At 35.2% G+C, this 25236-nt stretch overlaps 1 long non-coding RNA gene and 1 pseudogene across 1 annotated transcript in view; both read right to left on the reverse strand.

The window, feature by feature from the left end:
- Nucleotides 1-1409: 1409 nt before the first annotated feature.
- On the reverse strand, nucleotides 1410-2747 carry LOC114093156 (protein-L-isoaspartate O-methyltransferase domain-containing protein 1 pseudogene; annotated as a pseudogene).
- A 6605-nt stretch (nucleotides 2748-9352) lies between these two features.
- LOC114093157 (uncharacterized) overlaps nucleotides 9353-25236 on the reverse strand; it is a 56394-nt gene continuing 40510 nt past the window's right edge. The window contains exon 2 of the long non-coding RNA XR_003582863.3: nucleotides 9353-9657. This is a non-coding gene — a long non-coding RNA (uncharacterized lncRNA). The remainder of the gene's footprint in view (nucleotides 9658-25236) is intronic.

Consider the following 25236-nt stretch of genomic DNA (forward strand, 5'->3'; position numbering starts at 1 on the left):
GCAAATGTAGGCAAGTTTATCCCTATCTTGTGAAGTTAAATATACAGATAGGCTAGAAGTCCCATTTGCTAAAGTGCATCAGCTGACCACATCTGCTCTGGCCCTGCTCTTCGGAGCTATCTGAGAAAGTGGTGATCACTCGTGCTTATTTATTCACTCTTTTCTCTATGCTATTATAGTCAGAGAGGATGATAGATTTTTTTTAAAAACCAAATACTTTGTACAGTGAACTACAGAAAAACAATCCTAAATATACTACCTTTGAAAATTCTGAGTTAAGATAACCTCGTTATCTTTATTTTATTTTTTTTTAATTTTTTATTGTTGGCTGTTCAAAACATTACATAGTTCTTGATATATCATATTTCACACTTTGATTCAAGTGGGTTATGAGCTCCCATTTTTACCCCATATACAGATTGCAGAATCACATCAGTTACACATCCATTGATTTACATATTACCATACTAGTGTCTGTTGTGTTCTGCTGCCTTTCCTATCCTCTACTATCCCCCCTCCCCTCCCCTCCCCTCCCCTCTTCTCTCTCTGCCCCCTCTACTGACATTCATTTGTCCCCCTTGTATTATTTTTCCCTTTCCCCTCACTTCCTCTTGTATGTACTTTTGTATAACTCTGAGGGTCTCCTTCCATTTCCATGCAATTTCCCTTCTCTCTCCCTTTCCCTCCCACCTCTCATCCCTGTTTAATGTTAATCTTCTTCTCATGCTCTTCGACCCTACTCTGTTCTTAGTTACTCTCCTTATATCAAAGAAGACATTTGGCATTTGTTTTTTAGGGATTGGCTCGTTATCTTTAAATACTGAAAATGTAAAGGGTCCATACAAATTGAGTTGTATTAAGTATATACTTTCTACTTTAATATTCACTTGCTGTGCTCTTAAAATCTCTATAAGAGAAGCAGGTATTTTCCCCATGTCTTTTGGCAATAAATTTAAAAGTAAAAGCTGCAGGGCTGTAAAATTTCATGAAATTTGTGGGTTTTTTAAAGCTAAATTACTCAATATCTTGTATTATTATTGCACTCATATATTGCCTGGAACATATCTACAGCAACAGTTTTGTTGCAACAGTGATTGCAACAAAAGTAAGGTAAATAGGTCTACAAAGCATTTGATTTCCTTATTAGATAAGAAAGTTTTCATAGAGGAAATGCAAACAACTGCAATTCAAATCAGATTATATATGCTTAACAATTACTTATATAAAATTAAATCTAACCCTCACCTCTACAAATCTGTAGGGAATCAGAAAAGGACTTACATTGCACAAAGTCTTGACTATTGCTGCATTCCTCTTTGAAATCACTGAGTTAAAACAGCATTTTCCCAAGATTTAAAGAAAAATAGATTTTATAAAAGAGTTTCTTTTTCATCACTGAATACATCATCTTTGTTACTAAGAGAAACAAGTAATATTTTTTCCACTATGATTCACTCTGATGAAACAAATAATTCTCTTTGTTTTAACTCCTAATAAACACTACATTTTCAAGACTAAAGGAATCATCAGTAGGCATTCTTTTTGATATAAGTTATTTGTCTCTAAAATATGTCAAGTAAGCTTTCAAAGATTCAGGGAGGGGCAGCTTCATGATTTTTTCCCTCAGTAAATTCTGTGGTGGCTCCTCTGGCTTCATGGATTCATTATGATCTTTCTCATCCTCTTCTTTGTTATCTTCTTCCATTTTTTCATCCTCCTCACTGTCTAAAGGCTGAGGAATGAGCTGATTACCCACAAACACATAAGTGTTGATTCTCTGTTTAACTCGCTTTCTTTTCCTCTTAGGTGGAGCCCTTTGAGGAATCCCCTTGGCCTGCATCTCATCATTTATGAAATTTCTAAGTGTGCGCCGAATGTAAATACGAGCCAAGTCCTGTAGATTCCTGACAGCACAAGGAGGGAGTCCCACAGAATCTGGTTTGCCATTATCATTCTTACTTGATTGTACAAGTGGAGCAAATGAAACAGCAAGAATATTTTTACTTTCCCAAGTATTTTGTCCAGTTCGCATAATCGGTGTTAACTGATCCTCTATAGGCATAACTAGTATGCCTCCAACTTTTAGTAATATTTTCATGGTCTTTCTGAACTCCAGCTCCACAATAAATTCGATCATACTGATGACTGTCAGATGCTATCTGGAGGCAATTACCAACCACAAATGCAGGTTCACAGAACTCAAATTTATCAAAGCTATCACTATTTTTGATGAAGCTCTCCAGTTTTTCCTTGGCATATTCCACCACATCTGAATGAAGCTCAATCCCATGATTTATTCCAAAAGAACCTAAAATTAAGCCCACCATTGTACTTAAATATCCAGTTCCACTTCCCAGGTTAAGAAAAGATAATCCTGGTTGAAGTTTCAATGCTTCCATAACTTCAGAATAAATGCAAGGTGCTGACAAGTGTATGTTTCTATGCTTCCAGGCTAAGTCTTTGTAAGCATTGTCTCTGTAGCCTTCCAAATAGTAATCTCCACGATCAATTGCTCTGAAGGCTTGCTCCACTCTTTTCAGTACGGATATACTGAGCTTCTTTAAGGTTATCAATTAAGTCATCATTATCTTCCCCAGCACTCACAGCTCCTCCCATGATAATATTCAAATCAAATCATAAATTCAAAAATGTAATAAGATCAGTAGAAATGGTTTCCAATAATGTAGTGTGGTTTGTTTTCTTTTTAATACTGCACTTGATTTCCAAAAATAAACTGATGCTGTGGCCCGGCGGTCGATCCAGCCAGCCACAGCGGCGCAGGAGCCAGGGACTAGGACTCTGCAAGCTCAGAGGCCGCCGGCGGGCGCCGCCACCACCACCACCACCACCGCCGGGGGGACCTCCGCCGGGGCAGCCGGACTGTCCCAGCCTCCAGTACCACCAGAGAGTTGGGCATGCGCGGAAAGCCCTAGGAGAGAGTTTTTGTGGTTTTTGTATGTAGGTATGCATTTGTGTGCTAGCTGTGTTTGGAGGAGGAAAATAAACTCAGAAGACACATTTAATTTTGCCTTTGTATTTTGTTTCTTTTGTCTCCCCCAAATGTGGAAGGAATTACTAGAGCATTTGCAGCCATCTCATGCCCCCACCATAAAAGAAAAACAGAAACAAAAAAACAAAAACAGAGATCTAAGTTAGCTGGCATCCTAAGTAAGCTGCCTATCTTGGAGCTCCTTGTTATGATGAAAGAAAAGTGTTACCAGGTGGCACTGTTGCTAAACAAAAGAAGCTAGACTATATCGTTTGCTGTTTCATAGATACTCAGATTCAATTTGATAGAAAAACAGGTCTAATCAAAGCCAGCTTTGAGGGAAGATAGAAGAAACTTTTTTTTCAAACATTCCATCTTGGAATCTCTAAGCCTGAGAAGTCTTTTAAAAGAGAAGAGGTAGCAAAGTGAGACAAAAGGCAGGAAATATATATATGCAGATTTAGTTTGCCTAGAAAGGATAGGTCCACCCATCAGAAAATCTCCATTATCAGCTTGCTTGGCATCTCCCAGGTTGGGGGGCAGCCCTTCAGCCTTCAGATTCAGCATGAGGTAGTTCAGAGAGACCCCAACTGCAGTCTGTTCAACAAGGCTCTCTCTTATTTAAAGCCATTGTTATTTGAATTTTCTCTTATACAGAGCTAAATACAATTCCCAAATGATATTCCCTTTTATCCTAATATCCCAAGGTTATTTTTAATGGTCACTCTCTTAAAATAGGTAATGTTAGTTGGGAGTGAAGCTCAGTGGAAGAATGCATTCCTGCAAAAAGAAAAACTAAAGCTTTCACATTGTTCAAAATTTGAAAGTTAGAAAAGGTTTCATGAGAAAGGAATAAGATTATGGGGCTAGGGATATAGCTCAGTTGGTAGAATGCTTGCCTTGTATGCACAAGGCCCTGGGTTCAATCCCCAGCACCAAAAAAAAAAAAGATTATGTAATAGAAGTTCTCTTCATGCAACACTGTGAGTGAGAAAAGCCAGAGGGCAACAAAGGAGCTGTATTCACAGGAGAGAAAAAGAGGAAGAACTCTGGAATTAATAAAATGATGGGAAATCTAAAAGAGCACAGAGAAGGAGAAAGGTAACCCAGAGAAAAGTATAAAGCAATTTTCAACCTTAGCTGGTAGCTGGTCCTACTCTCTGTGAAAAATAACAAGACCAAGCATGAGTGTTTGTTTTGTTTTGTTTTGTTTTGTTTTGTTGTGGTGGCAGTCAGGTCTGAAAACACCAAGACTTAGGCTGGTAAATTGCTGGGTTGCTGTAATACCACCTCTAGCGCAAAACTCAGTGATTTGATAGCTTCCCCCACCTTCAGAGACATTGTTAGGATACTCCATGATTTGGACATTTGCCCCATCCTGGGTATACAGGATATATAGACTGAGGGCCTCTGGAGGAGTGTGTACCCTCCTGGTCTCTACAAACTACTTAACTTTAAACAACAAGAAGGGCTTGTAAACCAAGTTTGATGGCATTTGGTGGCGCATGCCTGTAATCCCAGTGATTTGGGAGATTTAGGCAGGAGGATTGTGAGTTTAAAGCCAGTCTCAGCAATTTAAAGAAACCCTAAGCAACTAGACCCTGTCTCAAAATAAGAAAACGGTCTGGGGAAAAAAAACGTAGTGTTTGTGGTGGCTCCAACTTTCACCACACCCCTGGGTACATCTCCAAAAAGCCTCAGGTGTGAATATAGCCCCGTCAATATTGCCACTAACCAATTCAGAGAGAAATGTGGGGCAGAGTACAGCCTGCATACCACCCCCAATGCATTCTGTGGGAGCTAAGAGGAAAAACAACTGTTTTTTTTTGCTATCATCAACTACCAACCCCCCATAGCTGACTTATTCCAACATGAGAAGACCCAGAAAGAAACATGTAATCCAAGCGCCTCAGTTAGAAGAAATTTGTGACTGTTTTTTTATCTTGTTTTTTTTTTTCTTATTTTGAGCCTGCTTTACTTTTTTTATTCTTTAAAATATTTTTCTGTTTTCCTCTTTCTCATTATTCAATTTTTAAAAATATTTTCTTCTTTCTTTTTTTCCCCTTTTTGCTTTCCTCCTCTTATACTTTTTATAAATTTTACTTTTATAACTTTTTACATATTATTTTGCCATTTTCTACTGTCATTGGTGATATTGTGATAATTTTAATTGGTTATTTTTTTATGTTGTTGTTGTTATTCCTGTTTGATTTCTTTATTCTGATAAGGGTACGGATTGAGTCCAATACCTTTAACACATTGGGTGGGTTCTTTGCCACCGAATTATACCCTTTAGCTCAGTTTAGAGGAACTGCTGTTTATTCCATCCATAAACTAGTCCTTAGTACACACTTCAACTTAAAGAATAGGGGAAACAAAAGCCCCCAGTTTATGATCAGGGACTAGGGCTACAGAAGGCCTGAAGTCCCACTCCTGGACAACACCCCACCTTAGCGATAACAGTGAAAAATAGTTCAACTCTTGTGGACACTAAAGCCAGAATTAGACAGGCAGACAGTATAGGTAGGTAAATCTAGTCAGGTCAGATCTAGGAGGCCAATTTTGAGTTAGTCCAGGAAGTTGGGGACTGTCCCTGAGAGAGTGACATGTTAATTCCTTCAGAGCCCTTCCTCCACCATTATTAAGAACAGGTCCCAGCTGTAATCTGTTGCTAAGGTAATTTATCCCAGGAATTGCCCCTCTCTTTGGGGGAGCTATAAGGTTGTTAATTAATGTGTCCTTGGCTGCTCCATCCTGCCCTTCCCCCTTCAGCCCACCTGTTCCCCATCTTTTGGCCATCCCGCTGAGCATTTCCTAGGCCTAGCCAAATGCCTAGTCTTGTAAGCAGGAAGGAGTATGATAATAGGAAGAGGGCAGGAGAACAAAGGAAGCCTAGGACGTGTGAAAAAGGGCAGAACACCTGCTTCTTGGATACCAACTATCCCTCTTCTCCCTCTGCAGAGAAGTCTTTTAAAATAAACCCTGCTTTAAATGCTTGCCTCTGCGTGTTTCTCTAATGTTCAAAACATTAGATGGGATGGGAATAGGATGGACAGAATAAATCAGACATAACTTTCCTATGTTCATATATGAATACACGAACAGTTTAACTCCACATCATGTACAACCACAAGAATAGGAAGTTATACTCAATGTATGTATAATATTTCAAAATACATTCTATTGTTATGTATAACCAAAAAGAACAAAAGAAAAGCAGCATTGCTTCATGAAAAAAGCCCTGAACAAATTAATTACAAAAGGTTCATAACTCAACCTAATAATGGCTATGTATGACAAAATCATAGCCAATATAGCAGAGGGGTGGGAGGGGAAGGAAGGGGGCACGAGGTTAGAAATGATGGTGGAATGTGATGGACATCATTACCCAAAGTAAATGTGTGAAGACATGAATTGTTGTGAATATAATTTGTATACAACCAGAGATATGAAAATTTGTGCTTTATATTTGCAATATGAATTGTAATGCATTCTGCTATCATGTATAAAGAAAAAAAAGGAATGCATTTTCTCTAAGATCAGGAATAATACATTTCTCTAAGATCAGGAATAATAATAAGTTTCCACTCTTGCCACTCTTATTCAATATATTACTAGAAATTTTAGCACAAACAATTTGGCCAGAGAAAAATATAGTTATACAAATTGAAAAGACAAGTCTAATTACCCTGGTTTGTAGAAGATATGGTTCCATACTTAGAAAATCCAAAAGACTCCACAAAAAGACTTAGATCTGATAAATTCAGCAAAGTAGCTTTTCTATACACCAATAATGAATTTACTGAGAAACAAATCATGGAAATAATCCCATTGACAAAATAAAATAAAATACCTTCAAAAATAAATAAAATACCTAGGAATATTCCTAATTAAGGAAATGTAAGAATTCTACATTTAAAATTATGGAACACTGAAGAAAGAAATTTGAGTAGACACTAGAAGATGGAAAGAATTCCCATGTTCATGGATTTGGAGAATCAATATTGTTAAAATGGCAATACTACCAGAGGTAATCTACAGACTCAATGCAATACCCATAAAATAACAATGACATTTTGCATAGAAGTAGAAAAAAAATCTATAAAGCATTAATTTAAAAAAAACTACCAAAAAATAGGAGGAAGACAGTAGATTAGAGGAAAGGGAATAGAGGGAGGGAGGAAGAGAGGGAAAGGGAAGTATTGGGAACTGAAATGGAGCAAATTATATTCCATGAATGTCAAAATGAACTCCAATATTATGTATAAATACAATGTGCTAATAAAAAGAATTATATTTAAAACATTAAAAATACTTATCAATGAGTTTTCCCCTAATCAATGGTGTCTGGTATTAACATTGCCACATCAACTTTGTTTTTGTTATTATTTGCCTAGTATATTATTTTCCATTCTTTGCTTTCATTTTTTGGCATATTTATGTCTTAAACATTTCTTGTAAACTGCAAGGACCTAGCTTTTGTTTTTGTCACTTTTATTCCAATAAGCCATTTAGTTATAGTGACTGTCATTTAACCCATTAAGTTATAGTAACTTCATTGCGTATATATTCAAACTAATTTTTTCCTTATATTTTGAGATTTTTAGATATCAATCTTTTTCTGTTTTTTCCTTCTTTCCTATTTTTCTTAAGATGGATTTCTTAAATTCTATTTTTATTTGTTTTGATTTGAGAGTTAAATATGCTGCTTTTCACCTTTAATATTTACTCTTGTAATTATATAACAAATTTAAATGTAAATTATATCTTGAAACTCCTCCCCCAATATGAAATGCTTTAAATATTATCTTCACATTTTGTTTTATGTTTTTATTACATATTACTTCATTTTTTTGTTTAGCACATACCATTTTAATGGCTTTATTATGATATAATATATTCAATAAATTGCACATGTGTAAAATGTGACATTGCATAACTTTTGACACATGTGTACAGCCACAAAACCATCATCTTAATCAAGATAATAAACATATTCATCACTCCCAAATGTTTCTTTGTGTCCTTCATAATTTCTCCTACCCATCCTGGGGCAACCACTAGGTACTTTTTGTTAGTATAGATAAGTTTAAATCTCAAGAAGTTCATATAATTCAATTATACAGTCCACATTGTTTATATTTTTCATTCAGCAAAATTATTTTTAATATTCATCCTTTTTTGATTGTGCTGGTGATTCATTCCTCTATATTGTTGAGTAGTATTCCATTGCTTATTCATTCATCTGCTCATAGAAATTCATGCTATTTCCAGATTGGGCTTATGATAAATGAACATTCATGTAAAGGCTTATACTGGTGTTTCATTTTCTTTCTCTTCAGTATATATCTATGAGTGGAAAGAGAAGGTCATATTGTAAATACATGTTTAACTTTTTAAGAAAATGCCAAATTGTTTTTCAAAGTAGTTGCATTGTTTTACATTCCACCCATCATTTCTTCCATATCTCCACTAATAATGGTATCACATGTGGTTTTAATTTGCATTTCACTAATTACTAATAATGTTAAATATATTTTCTTGTGCTTATTTGCAATCTATATTGCTTTAATTTTATTTATCCATTCATCTGTTGATAGACACGTAGGCTGAATACATATATTGGCTATTGTGAATTGTGCCGTGGTAAACATGGGTATGCATGTATCTCTAAAGTATACTGGCTTAACTTCTTTTGGATAAATACCAAGGAATGGTATGGTTGAAACATATGGTATTTCAATGTTTAATTTTTTGAGGAACATCCATAATGATTTCCATAGTGGCTGTGTTAATTTACATTTTTATCGACAGTGTATAGGAGTTCCTTTTCCCCCACATATTCACCAGCATTTATTGTTGTTTCCAACACTCTTTTGAAAACAGGTTTTAATTTTGATGAAGTCCAAATTATGTTTTTAATTTATTTGATTTAGCTTTTTTTATTTTTCTTTTGATTAACATGTTAATGGCACATTCAGTGATATTTATTTTTACATAAGCATACAACATGCACTAATCAAATCCAACCTTGCTTTATCCATCATCCCCAACAACGTATCCTGCCCAACTCTAGTTATCATTACTCATACATGAGAGACAACATACTGTACTTGTATTCGTCTTGTTTATGTCATTTAATATCATGCACTATGTTTTCTCTCCATTTTGCTGCAAATGAAAAGATTTCATCTTTTCATGCCTGAATATTATTACATTGTGTTTATCTCTGTGTGTTTCTGCGTGTGTATAATATATATATATGATATCACATTTTCTTCATATGTTGATGGGCATCTGGGATGATTCCATATCCTGTCTTCTGTTTATAGCGCCACAAATAGACATGGACATATATGTATATCTTTGGTATGTTTATTTCATTTTCTTTGGATACATACAAAGAAGGGGGGTAGCTGGATAATATGGTGCATGTTTTTATGGGTCAAACTTTGGTGGCATATCTAAGAATTGCCTACTCAGTGTCAGCTTAGACTACCATAACACTATACCACAAACTGGGAAAATTAAATATTTATTTTCTCAACCTGGAGGCTAAAAGTCCAAGATCAAGGTATGAGCATGGTTGATTCCTGGTGAGATCTCCCTTACTGGCTTGAAAATAGATGCTTCTTTTTTTTTCACTGTGTCTTCTTAAGGACTTTACTCTGTGAAAAAAAAAGAAACCATCTATTATTAAGATATGTAAGAGAGACATATCTGATGCCTCATTCTTATAAGGACAGTCATTGGAATAGAACCACACCATTATGGCCTCATTTAGCCTTGAGTAACTCCTTAATATAGTCCCACTCAGGTTGGACTTCAATATATAAATTGGAGGTTGCATTGGGGGCCACAATTCAATTTATAATATCAAGGAACAAGGATTTTCTCCTAAAAGTTTATAGTTGGTGGTTTCACATTTAAGTGCATGAGCCATTTTTTTATTTGGTGTAAGATATGGACCAAACTCCTTTCTTTGCATATTAATAACCAATTGTTTTAACATCACATATTGAAAAAACAGTCATTTCACCACTCAATTGCCCCCAAACTCAGTTTTCCATTTATTGTGTGTGTTTATTTTTGAATTTTTAATCCATTTAATTTTTTTATATATCTATCATTATATATCTATCATTATGCCAGGTCCACATGTCTTTACTGATTACTGTTTTTTTTTTTGGGGGGGGGGTGAATACCAGGCACTCAGGGGCACTCAACCACTGAGCCACATCCCTAGCCCAATTTTGTATTTTATTTAGAGACAGGGTTGCTTAGCACCTTGCTTTTGCTGGCGCTGGCTTTGAACTCACCACCCTCTTGCCTCAGCCTCCTGAGGAGCTGGGATTACAAACGTGCCAACACACCCAGCCTGATTACTTGTATAGTAATTTCAGAAATCAGGAAGCAACCATTTGTCTTTTTGTCAAGATTACTTTGGCTATCCTGATGCCAAGTGGGATTTATATCATTTTATCCATTTCTGAAAAAAAAAGCCTGCTGAGTTTTTAATTGAAATTGCAATGAATCTATATATCAATTTAGGGATAATTATAACATCAGAATCTTAACAGTTTTCCAATCCATGAATAATATATACCTCTCAGTTTCTTTAGGTCTTATTTAAGTACTGTAAGATACATTTTATAGTTATCATTTATTGATGTTTGAATCTTGAACATCTTTTGTCAGATTTATTCCTAAGTATTTCCATATTTTGGTGCTATTGAAAGTGGCACTTTTTGAATTTTACATTTTTGATATCATATTTGGGTATCATATAAGATCATTTTATACTGAATTTGTCTTCTGCAGTATTATTAATATCACTTATTTATTTCCAGGATATATTTTGCAGATTTTATCAGATTTTTCCACATTAAATAATCATGTTGCTTATGAATAAATAAACTTCACTACTTCCTTTCTAAACTGTATGCCTTTTGTTAATATTTCTTGTCTTGTTGAACTCACTTGAACTTCCAGTACAATGTTAAATAGAAATATCGAGAGCAGTCATCATTTTCTTATTCCTGATCTTATAGGGAAAGCAGTCTTTTTATTCAATATAATTTATTTTGTATGTTTTGAGTTCATCCTCAAAACACAGTTGGCAGATTTTTTTTCTAATTGTACAATGCTATATTATGGAGGAGGGAAGGGCGTGTTTGATAAAAGTAACACACTTTTCTTCCCTCTGCTGTATTACTCTCTTAGTATTGTGCTTATTGTGGATATTGTGCTCACTTAGATGGTTTGGGCAGTTCTCACAAAGTAATTTTGTCTGTACATTTTTATTTACATATTTCTGAAATAATGATGACCTTGGATTTACTAATCTGCTACCCTGCTGATGTCATGGCATTGCTATAATTTTATATGTTATGTTTGCAAAATATATTACTCCAGCCTAGAAAAAGATAAAAAATTTAACAGAAAGAAAATTTATCATAATAAAAGTATATTGAATGTTATATTAATTTGCATTTAGTAGAGTAAGCATATACTATATTCCCCTGATTTAATATATTGTGAAATATACTACTACATTTCCCAGTGTAAAACTATTCTTCATTCCTGGGATAAACCTAATTTGATCATTTACTTTTCCATATATTTCTGTATTTTGTTCACTAATGTTTTGTTTATGATTTTGAATTCATATTGAAAAGTGAGAATGACCTGCAATTTTCCTTTGTCATCTAGCTCTTGTTTGGTTTCTGTATGAATCTGATGCTAAACTCATTACAATACTTGGGAATTATTCCCTTTCTTCCTGTATTCTAGAAGAGTATCTATAAGATTGAAATCATAATTTACTCAGTTAACCTTTAAATCATCTCTGATGTCTTTTTAAGAAAAAATTTTTCATTGTGAGATCAATTTTTTAATTATGAAAGAATTATTCAAAGTTTTAATTTTATTGAATCATTTTGGGGAAGTTATATTATTCTAGGCAAATATTCATTTTGTTTTGTAGTACCCTCTTTGGTATCCTTATAATCACTGAAAAGTTTATAGGTGTGAGACTTTCCTTAATCCTAATATTGCTGTTTTATATTTCCTTCACTCAGTCTTAACAAGAATTCATTAATATTTTTAACACATGAAATTTTATGTCTGTTGATACTCTCTATTGTATATTTGCTTTCCTTTTCATTTGTGACTATTGTTATCCTTATCATTTTTCTTATTCCATTGGTCTTCTCCTGGTTTTATTACTTATATGCATACCATCTTGATTTTCACACTTCTTTCTTTTCTAATATGAATATTTTAAGCTGCACTATTAAGTACATATATATTGAGAATTTTTATAACTTCAAAATAAATTAAATGTTTTATAATTATGTAGTGGCATTTTTTTAGTAATGTTTTGCCTGATATGTTTGGTTTGCTGCTAACATAACTCTGCAGCTCTTTTTTTTTTTTTTAGTTTGCCCACTACATTTATCTCCACTTGTATTAATACTGCTGGTCACAGTATTGTTCTATTTTAAATATATCCTTTGTAGTTAAATATAGATGGACTTCCTATTTTATCCATTCTGAACAGTCTTTTAACTGGATAATTTAGTAGATTTACCTTTGCTATTATTACTAATACACTTGGATTTATTTCTACCATCTTATTTTGGAATTTCTCCAGTATCTTCTTTTTCTATTCTCTTTTTTTCTTTTTTACCTTTTTCCCCTTCCCACTTTGGAAGTTAGGAGTTCTGTTTTTGTACTTTTAGCAATTACTCTAGAAAATTTAAGATGTATGGTTAACAAAGAAAATTAATCCATATTCTATATAATCCTCTAGGGACCTCAGAAAATTTTATGTCCATTTACTGCCTCCTAGCATGATCCTATCCCTAGTATTTTAGTTCTTTTTTTAACTCTATAATTTGGCAATATGGTGAAGATTTCACCTCCCAAATATTTAAAGCTCTGCATGCATATTAACCTTTTAATTTTACCCATCCTTTCTTTTTTCATCTCAGGCTTTCCAACTGGGATCACTTTATGCCTTTAATACATTCTATAGAATTTCCTTTAGCAAAGAACTCTTGATGGAAAACCACCTCCGCTTTTGTATTGTTTTGATTTGATTGAAAATGTCTTTATTTTTCTATCATTTGAAAAAAATTGCAGTAAAATGAGAATTGAACCCAGGACCTAATGCATGATAAGCAAGTGCTCTACCACTGAGCTATATCCTGTCATTATTATTATTATTATTATTATTATTATTATTATAATACCAGGGATTGAACCCAAGGACATTTAACCACTGAGCCACATCCTCAGTCCTTTTTATTTTTATTTTTTAAATTTTGAAATAGGGTCTTGCTAGGTAGCTTACAACCTTGCTAAATTGCAGAGGCTGGCTTTGAATTTGTGATCCTCCTGCCTCTGACTCCCAAACTGCTGGGATTATGGGTGTGCACCACCATATCTGACTCCTTAGTCTTCATTCTTAATAGATAGTTTTATAGGGTATATTAGTCAGCTTTCCATCACAGTGACAAAACACCTTAGAGAATTAACACATAAAGAGGAAGAATTTATTTTGGCTTGTAGTTTCAAAAGTTTCAGTCCATTTTTGCTTGGATCAGTTGGTTTTGGTCCTTTGGTGAGGCAGAGCATCATGATGAAGAGTATGTGATAGAAAAAGTTGCTCACTTCATGGTGGTGGGGAAGTAAAGAGAGAAAAATGTTGGGGTCCCAGTATCCCCTTCAAGGACATGTTCCCAGTGACTTAACTTCCTTTCACTAAACCCAGCCTCCAAAAGGCTCCACCACCTCTCAATAGCACCATCAGCTGGTGATCAATCCTTCAGTACATGAGCCATTAGGGAAACATTTAAGATCCAAACCATAACACAGAGTATAGAATTTGAAATTGACAATTGTTCTTTCCTAGCACATTGGCAATACAAATTCATTTATTTTTCTCATTTTCATTGTAATGAGAAGTCAACTATCAGTCTAACTACTATTGCTGAATAGGTAATCTCTTTGAGCCCTTTTTCAGAATTTTCTCTTTTTCTCTGGGGTTGTACTGTTTCACTATGATAGTTCAAGAGTAAATAACTTTTCTTAGGATCCACTAGGGATTTGGAATCCAAAGGTATGTGCCTTTCATCAATTAATTTAAAAATATCTCTATTCTATTTTTCTGGAAGTCCAATTAGATGCATATTAGAGCTTCTCATTCTGTTTTCTTTCTCTCTCAATTTTCCATCTCTATGCTGTCTGTGCTATATCCTAGGTGATTTCTTCATTTATGTCTTCCAGTTCATTACTTTTGTCTATGTCCATTGAATTTTCTTTTAACTTAAATTATGGCATTCTTATTTCTAAAGGCATATGTGTGTGTGTGTGTGTGTGTATGTATATATAAAGAGAGAAAGAGAAAGAGAGGGAGAGAAAGAATATGCATGAATATATTTGCATATGAGCAAAGAGGGGAAGGAGAAGACCATACAATGCATAATTGGCTCCAAACTTGAGCCACTTAAATGGAAATTTCTCATAAGTTAACCCTGAATTATGGCTGAGTTTAAAGACTCCTTCACAAGTTTTAAATACCTATCCCCTTTCAACTCTCTTTGCTACAGTTCATGTTTTGAGAATTGGGTCACAATCTGCATTTGTCTAAGATGGTCCTATATCTTCTGGTTAGGATTTTTCATCCAAAACCTAATTAAGTTTTCTCATGTCCTGATGCATCTTTCCATAGTTCTATACAAATATGATTTCCAGAGCCAAGACAAAACAGATGCAGGCAGTTGAAACTAATTCTTTGGCCATTAGATTTGTAATCACTTTCATTCCCATTCCACTTCAGCCTGTGGTGATGACTCATCCCTTATAGAGCTCAGGGACTGCTCTCTCTCTCTCTCTCTCTCTCTCTCTCTCTCTCTCTGTCTCTCTCTCTCTCTCTCTCTCTCTCTCTCTCTCTCTCTCTCTCTCTGTGTGTGTGTGTGTGTGTGTGTGTTGGCCACATGTTTTAGCCAGGGGAGAATCCCATCTATCCATCATCCATCACAGCTCCTGATACACATGATCAACCAGAGGATCAAGCTAAAGAGACAGAGAGAATATAGAGCAGTGGCCATGGGGGATAACAGACCCTTAGAAGTCCATTCAGTGGAATAAGATCAATGTTAATGTTATCTAGTCCTGGCCTAAGTAATAGATCCTTGGTGGTACCAGGAGCAGATTTCTACCTACTCCTGGCAGCCTTGAAGTTTCTATTCTGTCCTTGCCCAAATCTCATTTTATTTTCCTCTGGAGTGGGACACTGGAGAACAGAGTCCTGATCCCCTTTGTTTGAGGATGCAGTAATAATAGTGACCATATGATGAATCATTCACACTTTAACTCAAATGTTACTATTTCTAGGAAGTAATCTTTCTCTAGGAAGCTCAATTGCTCATCTGGATGTGAGCCTGAGTTTGTTCTTTCTTCTACAGTATATATACTTATTACACATGCTCCATCTCCTCTGAATTAAAATGATCCATATACCTGTTAATTTTCACATTATTCTACATTTTTGGAAGCAAAGGTCTTATTGTTCTCATGTACTTCCTTGCCACAGTGTCTAGCACAGTGTAATAATGAATAATAAAATAACAGAATAATGAAAAATCTACATGTGTCTTTTTGGTTTGAATAGGAGGTGGCTCCTCAAAGCTCCTGTGTTAATTTAGGAATGTTTATGGCAAAATGACTAGATTGTGAGAGCTGTAATCTAATCAGCCCATCCTAGTTTGAATAGACTGAGATACAGCAGTGAGAAAAACAGATCAAAATCCTTGTTCTAAAATAGTTTTGGGGAAGCACTTACAGAATGGCAGTATGCAGAGCTTCTAGGAACCTCTCCCCAACAAAGTAAGCATAACTGGTAAAATATACATAAATCAACCATTTAAGTCTCTAGAAGTGTTCTAAGGCCATACATCAAATAGAAATCATTTGTTCAAGCCAGGTATGGTAGTGCATACCAGAGGCTCAGGAGGCTGAGGCAAGAGAATCACAAGATCAAAGCCACCCTCAGCGACTTAGCAAGGCTCTAAGCAACTTAGCAAGACCCTGTCTCAAGATTTTAATTTTTTTAAAGGGGTGGCTCAGTGGTTAAGAGACTCTTGTTTTAATCCATGGTACTCCCCACATGATTTTTCAAGCCAATCTATATCTTGGTAAGAAAAGTGGGATTCTGTGGCATTTAAAACACAGCCCATCACCTACAGATACTTACAGAACTCTCCACTTAACAATAGCCAAATATGTAGTCTTCTGAGGTACACATGAAAAATAATCCAGGGCAGTCCATATTGGCTACAGGATAAGCCTCAACAGATTTAAAAGTGTTGAAATAATGTAAAATCTGCTTTCTAAACTTAATGCAATAAAACTTGAAGTAAAAATATGGAGAGAATTTGGAAAATTCACAAATATGCAAAATTAAACAACATAGTCAATAAATAGGTCAAAAAAGAAATCACAAGAAAAAATAGAAAACTACTTTCAGAAGAATAAAAATTATGACACAACCTGCCATCACTTATTGGATGTAGTGCTTGTAGAGGAATTTATAGCTGTAAGCACTTGTACTTTTAGAAAGATTGCAAAATAACCTAAACCGCCACCTTAAAAACTGGGGAAAGAGGAGAAAAGGGCAGAAACTAATGAAATAGAGAATAGAAAAACAACAGGGAGAATCAGCAAAACCAAAAGATGAATGGTTCTTTGAGCAAAAATGACAGACCTTTATGTAGTCTGATGAAAGAGCACTAGAAGTATTCAAATTATCATTATTATTATTATTATTGTTATTATTATTATTATTTTGCAGTGCTAGAAATAAAGCATAGGTTCACACATTCTAGGCAATTTCTCTACCACTGATATAAACCCCTGTCCACAAATTATTAAAATTAGAAATGAAAGAAATATCAGTACTCCCTTCCTTTTCATGGCCAAATAAAATTCCATTGTATGGATACATGAACATATTATCACATTTTATTTATCTATTCATCACTTAGTAGTCATTGAGTTGTTTACAGCCTTTGGTTTCTATTAATAGCACTGTTATGAACATTCATGTACAAATTTTGCATAGATGTATGTTTTAATTTCTTTTTGAGTATATACCTGTGCGTAGAATTGATGGTCAAATGGTAATTTTATTTTTAACTTTTTGAAGAATTGTCAGACTGTTTTTCAAAGAAGCTAAACCAGCAAAAGCAGTTTACCTGCAATGTGTGAGCATTCTACATTTTCCACTTCTCTTCAACAATTATTATTGCCTGGCTTTTTTTTTACTACAGACATCCTAATATGTGTAAACTGGTATGTCATTATAGTTTTGATTTGCATTTTCCTAATGATAAATTATATTAAGTATTTTTTCTTATTTATTGACCACTTGCATTTCTTCTATGGAAAAATGTTCATCTGGATCATCTACCCATTTTAAAATTGATTTGTTTGTTGCTATGATTTGAATGCTTATGTACCCCCAAAGATTCATGTGTTGAAATCCTACCCTCCAAAGTGATGATATTAAGAGATGGGGCCTTTGAGAAGTAATGAGGTCAAGGGTAGAGCCCTCATGAATGTTATTAGCCCTTATAAAGAAACTCTAGAGAGCTAGCTAGCTATCTCTACCATAAGAGGACACAGCTTAGAAGGTATAATCTATGAACCAGAAAGCAGATCTTCAAACAGACACCAGGTCTGGCAAGTCTAAAATTTGTTCTTGTTCTTTCCAGTCAATAAATTTCTAATATTTAGAGCTGCTTAGTTTCTGGTATTTTGTTATTGCCCCACAAATGAATGAAGACATTTGTCTTTTTATTGCTGGATTGTAAATATTTTCTATAAATTCTGGAAGCAATTTCATTAGATATATTACTTGCAATAGTATATCCCACATTGTTGTTTGTCTTTTTCTTTCTATTGTCTTATCATGCACAAAATATATAATTTTGACAAAGCCATATCCATCCGTTTTTCTTTTGTTGCTTCTACTTATGGTATCATATCTAAGATCTCAAGAATTCACTTTTAAGTTCTCTTATAAGAGATTTATGGTTTTACCTCTTAAATTTAGGTGTGACTCCTTTTGAATTATTTTTCTTACATTGTGTGAGGTTCAACTTCATTCCTTTACATATGAGTATATTATTGTTTCAATACCATTTGTTAAAAAGAATTTTTTGTCCTATTATGCTATCTAAAATCAATTGAGCATGATTGTTCAGGTTTAATTGAGGAGGGTATTGGGATTAAACCCAGGGGTGCTTAACCACTGAACAACATCTCCAGCCCATTTTCAATTTTTATTTTTGAGACACAGTCTTGCTAAATTGCTCAGGGCCTTGCTAATTTGCTGAGGCTGGCTTTGAACTTGGTGATCTTCCTGCCTGAGTCTCCTGAACCACTGGGATTACAAAGGTGTGTGCCACTGCACCTGGCTTAGGTTTAATTCTGAACTCTCTATTAGTTCCATTGATCTATACTTCTGTATTAGTGCCACTACTACACTGTCTTGATTACTATGTATTTTTAGTAAATTTTAAAATTGGAATACAACTTTGTTGTTTTTAAAGATTGTTCTGGTTATTGTGACTCTCTTACATTTCTACATAAACTCCAGAATTATTTGTCAATTCAAAAAGAAGCCTTACTTAGGTGTTACTCTTAGCCCTCTTCTGTTTTTCACTTTATACTTCTGTATTAATCAGGATGTTCTAGAGAAACACAACTGATAAGTTATAGAGATGATAGATGATAGGTAGATAGATAGATGATAGATAGATAGAAAGATAGATAGATAGATAGATATTAGGAATTGGCTCATATGATTATGGAGCCTGGCACGTCTAAAATTTGCAGTGTGGGTTTTCAGGCTTGAGACTCAGGAGAGTTGATACAGTTCCAAACGATGGAAAGTCTAGTGGAAACGCTGTCAAGCTGGAAATCCAGGGGAGCCAATGATACAGGTAAAACTTGAAGGCAGGCAACTGGGGATTTAACTTTCACTTTGGGAGGCTGGTCTTTTTATCTATTCAGGCCTTCAACTGATTGGATGAGGTTTAACCACATATTTTATTCAAGGTTCACTGATTTAAATGTCAATCATATAATAAAGACCTTCTGAGTTGACACATAAAACTAACCACCATATCCTTCTCTGTAGTAGTTAAAAATTTCATCTAAACTATGATTAACAAATTTCTATGTTTAGTCATATAGTTCATATAGTCATAATATGCCTGTTAGGCATATTTATATACCACCTTCCTAGTTCTCATATTTATCTGAATATTTATTGAATTCCTCAAACTAGGTTTTTTCAAAACTAGATTTATCCTTTCTGTCTCCCCTGTAAAGCAAGCAAAGATACTGGCTACTCATTGCCTTCACTTACTTCACAAAGCCAAAAATTTGACAGTCATCCTAGGTGGCTTCCTTTCTTTCATCCCTACCACTCATTATCTAACACAGTTAGATTCTATCCATTCCTGCCCTGTAACCCTCCTATTATCTCATTCTCCTAAGTGCACCATCTCATCACCATCCCCACTTCCACTGCCCTGCTCTAAACCTTTATTCTCTCTTACTTGGGCAAGAGCTCATAACTAGTCTCCCTTTTTGTAGCCTCATTTCCTATGTACCCATTTTATAGGTTGCTTCAAATGTTATCTTTTAAAATCATATCTGAAAAGTGGAATGGATCTGACCAAATTTTCGTATTTGCATGCATGGATGTGGCACATAGTCTTGGCATTGGGTGTATCCTCAGGACAATAATTATAAAAATAATGTAAACTCTAAATGAATTGAAGAGAAATCCTTAGAATGGGGGGAGGGGAGGAGGGGGCAAGGAGGAAGTGCTAGGGATTGTATCAGAGTGGGTTGTGTTCCATGTTTTTTTGTGATTATGTCAAAGTGTGTTCTGGCATTGTATCATAACTAAAAAGAATTAAAAAATAAAAATTAAAAATATGAAGATGAGTAGGTGGAAAGACTGGTTACTTTATGATATACTTTGATATAACCTAATGAGAGTGTTTGAGTTAAAATTAGCATTTAGACAGTAGGTAAAAAATTTACCTCTGGTAATATATCTGCCTGCTTAAAATGCTCTAAATGGCTTATATGAGTGCAGTGGCACACATTTGTAATTCTAGCAACTTGGGAGGATGAGGCAAGAGGATCACAAGTTCAAGGTTATCCTTGGTAACTTAGCAAGAATCTCACTACTTACCAACACACTGTCTCAAATTAAAAAATAAAAAGGACTGGGGATGTAGTTCAATGGTAAAGCACCCCTAGGTTCAATCTCTAGTACCAAAAGTAAATAAAAGTAAAACCCTCCAATAACTATTTAATATACAAAATATATTAAGGTTTGAATAAGTCCCCTGATATGATCAAGTTACTTCAAGATATGGGCCTGACTTCTTCTCCAACTTCATCTCTACCTAGACTTTCTTGCCACTACCTACATTTTATGATTTAGCCATGTCAAAGTGAATACTACTTACAGAATACATCATGTCATTTTATACCTTTGCACATGTTATTATTTCCACCTAAACTTTTTGCTCCCACCCCCTTACTCCTCTGGCAAACTTCAATGCATCATTCAGTATCATTGCCTTTCTACAATTATATTTCTACAGAGCCCCAGAGTTGTACCTAATCATCCCCTTCTCTGGGTATTTCTATACCTTGTACTTTCCTACATTTTTGTTCTTTTCTTAATGTCTTATAATTAGATTTATTGTATATCTCTCCTATTAGGAAAAAAGGGGAGTATGTGTCATTGTGCACTCATTTCGGTGTCCCACTCAGAGCCTGGGTCATATGGAATTCAATAAATATTCGAAAATAAGTTATTGCTGAATGAATGTATGAACAATTGATTCAAATGAAAATGGGTTTCACCTGCTATTTAAATGCTGCTGGAACCCAAATATTTTTGTAAGGCCTTTCCTGAACTCCAGACCTATATCCAGCTGTTACTTTAACATTTATATTTAGATGCAATAAATCTAAGTAAATCTGTCCTGACACCTCTCAAATCTGTTTCTTTAACTTATATAGGTGAATGAAACCATTCATTCACTCAGGAATGCAGTTCCCAAATCTGGAACATACTCGACTTCCTCAATCCCTGTCCTTCAGCTTCTGTTACCTTCCCTCCAGTCAGCCACAGAGTATTACTGATCCTAATTCCATAACTTTTCTTATATTGGTTCTTTTATTTTCTATCTGGCCAAGGGAGGGCATTAAATGTGGTGATCCACACAGGGAGGAAGAAGTAAAAAAAAAAAAAAAAAAAAACTGTGCTGAACCTGAAGAGTTGTGAAGCTCAAATAAAAGTAGGTAAGAAAGACCCAAGGGGACTCTTAACATGTTTCTAATTCCTATGCTAATATAACTGCCAATACCTTTCCCTCACTTCATCACTTCAAAGAAAGGAAGTGCCAAGACCAGGCAAGAATGCTAGTCTTGTAATCTGATACTAGGGTATGATCTTTAGCATTGAAGTTAGAATAGACAGCATTACTCATAGAACAAAATTAAATTGAATAGCTACTATACTCCAATTTAGATAGATAGGATAAAGAAGTGATTAAGAGTAGATTTCTGGGGCTGGGGTTGTGACTCAGCTGTAGAGCACTCGTCTAGCATGTGGGAGTCACTGGGTTCGATCCTCAGCACCACGTAAAATTAAATAAATAAAATAAAGGTTAAGAAAAGAGTACATAGCCTGGGTTTGATTTACAGTACCTACATATGTTACCTTGGGAAAGAAATTTAATATTTCTTCTTCATACATAAAAGGATAATTATAGTACCTATGGGTCATGAGGTTGTTATAAAGATTAAAAGAAGGAATCACCCATCTTCACTAATTATCCATGCTCTTTAGCAGAGGTGGTATCACATTCTGAGTCTATCAGAAAGGGGTGTTAGTTTGCCAGACAAGGAACTAGGATTGTGATGGTGCTGTCAGAGAAGGACTGACTAGAAATGGGAAGCCTGAGAGAAAGGTTCTTCATGGACAAGTGCAGAGGGCTATATAAAGAGAATAATCTCCTAGACATGTAAAAAACTCAAAAAACTCAACACCAAAAAACCTAAAAAAAGAAATAACAAACAAACAAACAATCCAATCAATAAATGGGCTAAGGAGCTGAACAGACATTTCTCAGAAAATATATAATCAATCAACAAATATATGAAAAAAATGCTCAACATCTATAGTAATTAGAGAAATGCAAATAAAAACTACTCTAAGATTTCATCTCACTCCAATCAGAATGGCAGTTATCAAGAATACAAGCAACAATAATAAGTGTTGGCAAGGATGTGGGGGGAAAAGGCACACTCATACATTGCTGGTGGGACTGCAAATTGGTGCAGCTGATATGAAAGCAATATGGAGATTCCTTTGAAAACTTGTAATGGAACACCATTTTACCTGCTATCCCTCTCCTCAGTCTATACCCTGAAGACTTAAAAACAGCATAATGCAGTGAGGCAGCTAAGTTTATAGCAGCATAATTCACAATTGCTAAACTATGGAAGCAACCTAGATGCCCTTCAATAGATGAATGGATAAAGAACTCTGGTACATATATACAATGGGATATTACTCAGCATTAAAAGAGAATTAAATTATGGCATTTGCAGGTAAATAGATGAGTTGGAGAATATCATGCTAAGTGAAATAAGCCAATCTCAAAAAACCAGGGGCAGAATGTTTTCTCTGATAAGTGGATGCTAATCCATATGGGGGGTGAGCATGGGATGAGTGGAGGAACTTTGGATGGGGAAAAGGGCAGGAGTGGGCAAAGGGGTAGAAAAGTTGGTGGAATGAGATGGGCATTATTACCCTATGTACATGTATGATTGCACAAATAGTGTGACTCTACTTCATGCACAACCAGAGAAGTGAAAAATTCAGCTCCATTTGTGTACAATGAATTGAAGAGCTTTCTACTGTCATGTATAACTTATTAGAACAAATAAATAAATAAAAAGAGAATCGGTGTGCTAAAGAACAAAAGAATACTTGGTCTAGTATTTGACATTGCTGGGTTGGAACCTACACTGACATTCCTGGTTCTGACATTCCTGATCTCAGGTAAGTTGTTTAGCTTTTTTGCACCTGTTTCTTTCCATTCTTGTCATACAGAGAACAAGAGTCATGCATTCCCATAGGGCTCTTCTGAAAATGAAATGATGAAATCCCTATGGAACACTTAGCATTATCACCTGGAATAAATGAGTACCAGGTATTCTTATCATCAGTATTATTACTACAACCTGAAACTGGGGGCTTTGGGACTCTCTTCCCTAATGTCTTACTCCAAGGAAAATAAAATTAGACTTGGGCAAGGACAAAATAGAAGCTTCAGAGATGCCAGGAGCAGGCAGTAATCTGCTCCTGCCATGACAAAGGATTTATTTCATAGGCCAGGACTGGATCACATTAAACTTGGCCACATTCCTCTGTGTGAACTTCTAAAAGAATCTGTCACCCCAATGGCCACTGCTCTGCATTCTCTCTACCTCTTTACCCTAACCTTTTGGGGAAAAAAGAAAGATACTTGGCTTTGATCACATATGTGAGGAGCCTGGGAGGGACAGGTAGGGTTCTCCCCTGGCCAACACACGCACACACACACAAACACGAGAGGGAGCAGACTCTGAGCTCTATAGAGGATGAGTCATCTCCATGGGCTGAAGTGGAGTGGAAATTAAACTGATTACAAATCCAATGGCCAAGGAATTATTTTTAACCTCCTGCACCTGTTTTGTCTTGGCTCTGGGAATCACATTTGCACAGAACCAGGGAAGGATCTTGAGCTTTTAAGATGGATCAGGGGATGATAAATCTTGATCAGGCTTTGGAGAAAAAAAAAATCTTACTCAGAAGTATAGGACCACTTTAGAAAAATGCAGATTGTGATCTCAGCCTCAAAACATGAACTATGACAAAGAGAGGTTCAAGGGGATAGTTATTTAGAGCTAGTGAGGGAAACTTAAATTCAGTCATAATTCAGGAATAGTCTATGGAGAATCTCCACTTGAGGGGCTGAAGTTTGGAGGAAAACATGCATTGGATGGTCTTTATCCTGCTTCTTTCTTCAGGATTAAGAATGCTGTGCATTTTCCTACCCATTAATCCAGTCTAACTTACAGTTGATTGCACTCTCTCTTTTGACTCACAATCCTTTACCTTCACCTTTCCCCAATTTCAGGGTTTCTCTAACTATGTTATGCATATAAATATTCCAGATGTTATTTCTTAGTCTAGGTGGTAGGGTAAGGGTATCTATTATGTTTTGTTATATTAATGTATATGCACTTTTGCATGGAAAAAAACATTTTTTGCTGGTTCTGGGGATTGAACTCAGGGCCTTGTGCCTGTTAGGCTAATGCATTACCACTAAGCTATATCCCCAGCCCTAAATAAATAAATAAGTTAATAAACAAGGAAAGATGGAGCTTGTTAAACAAGTAGATTTTCCAAATCCATTTCCTCAAAGTTTCTGATTCAGTAAAATATTTCTGGTGATGGTGGTCTGCAATCCATATTTGAAGAAACAATACTCTTGTGGATTTCCGTGACAGAACCATCAGGAAATTCCATATATTGCATGGGCAGTCACTGATTATGCCACAGCAAGGCAAATGTCCCCAAGATGAAGATGATTATTGGTTGAGATAGATGTGTCAAACATCTCTAGATTTTTTTAATCAAAGTTCCATTAGCACATGCCTTTTTCTATTTCATTCTTCACAATTAATGTTATTTGTCATGGACTGTACACTATTATGGTGCTAAACTAGGAGGGGATTATGTGCAATGAGAGATTTTCTTAATTTTTACTTCATCAATATATACTCATTGAACTATGTTTCAGATGTAAAATTTCATGCTGTCATTATGCATGTAAGGCCGATGCTGTTTCTTTATAGTCTGTTATCCAGATTTACCTTGTTTCTTGTTCTTCAGGGAGGCTCCACATATTAAGCATATTTTGGGAAGAGAATGGTGTGGATGAATGGAAGAAGGTAGGAGGTCACGAAGGCTATAGAATAAGATAACAACAAACATTGGTAACATCTTATGAGGCAAACTGATGTCTCAGAATTCAACTTGACTTGGATGAAAAGGGTTTTGGAAGTACTAAGAGAAATAAAAGCTGTGG

This window comes from Marmota flaviventris, chromosome X (genome assembly GCF_047511675.1).
Source record: "Marmota flaviventris isolate mMarFla1 chromosome X, mMarFla1.hap1, whole genome shotgun sequence".
In the NCBI taxonomy this organism is placed as follows: Eukaryota; Metazoa; Chordata; class Mammalia; order Rodentia; family Sciuridae; genus Marmota; species Marmota flaviventris.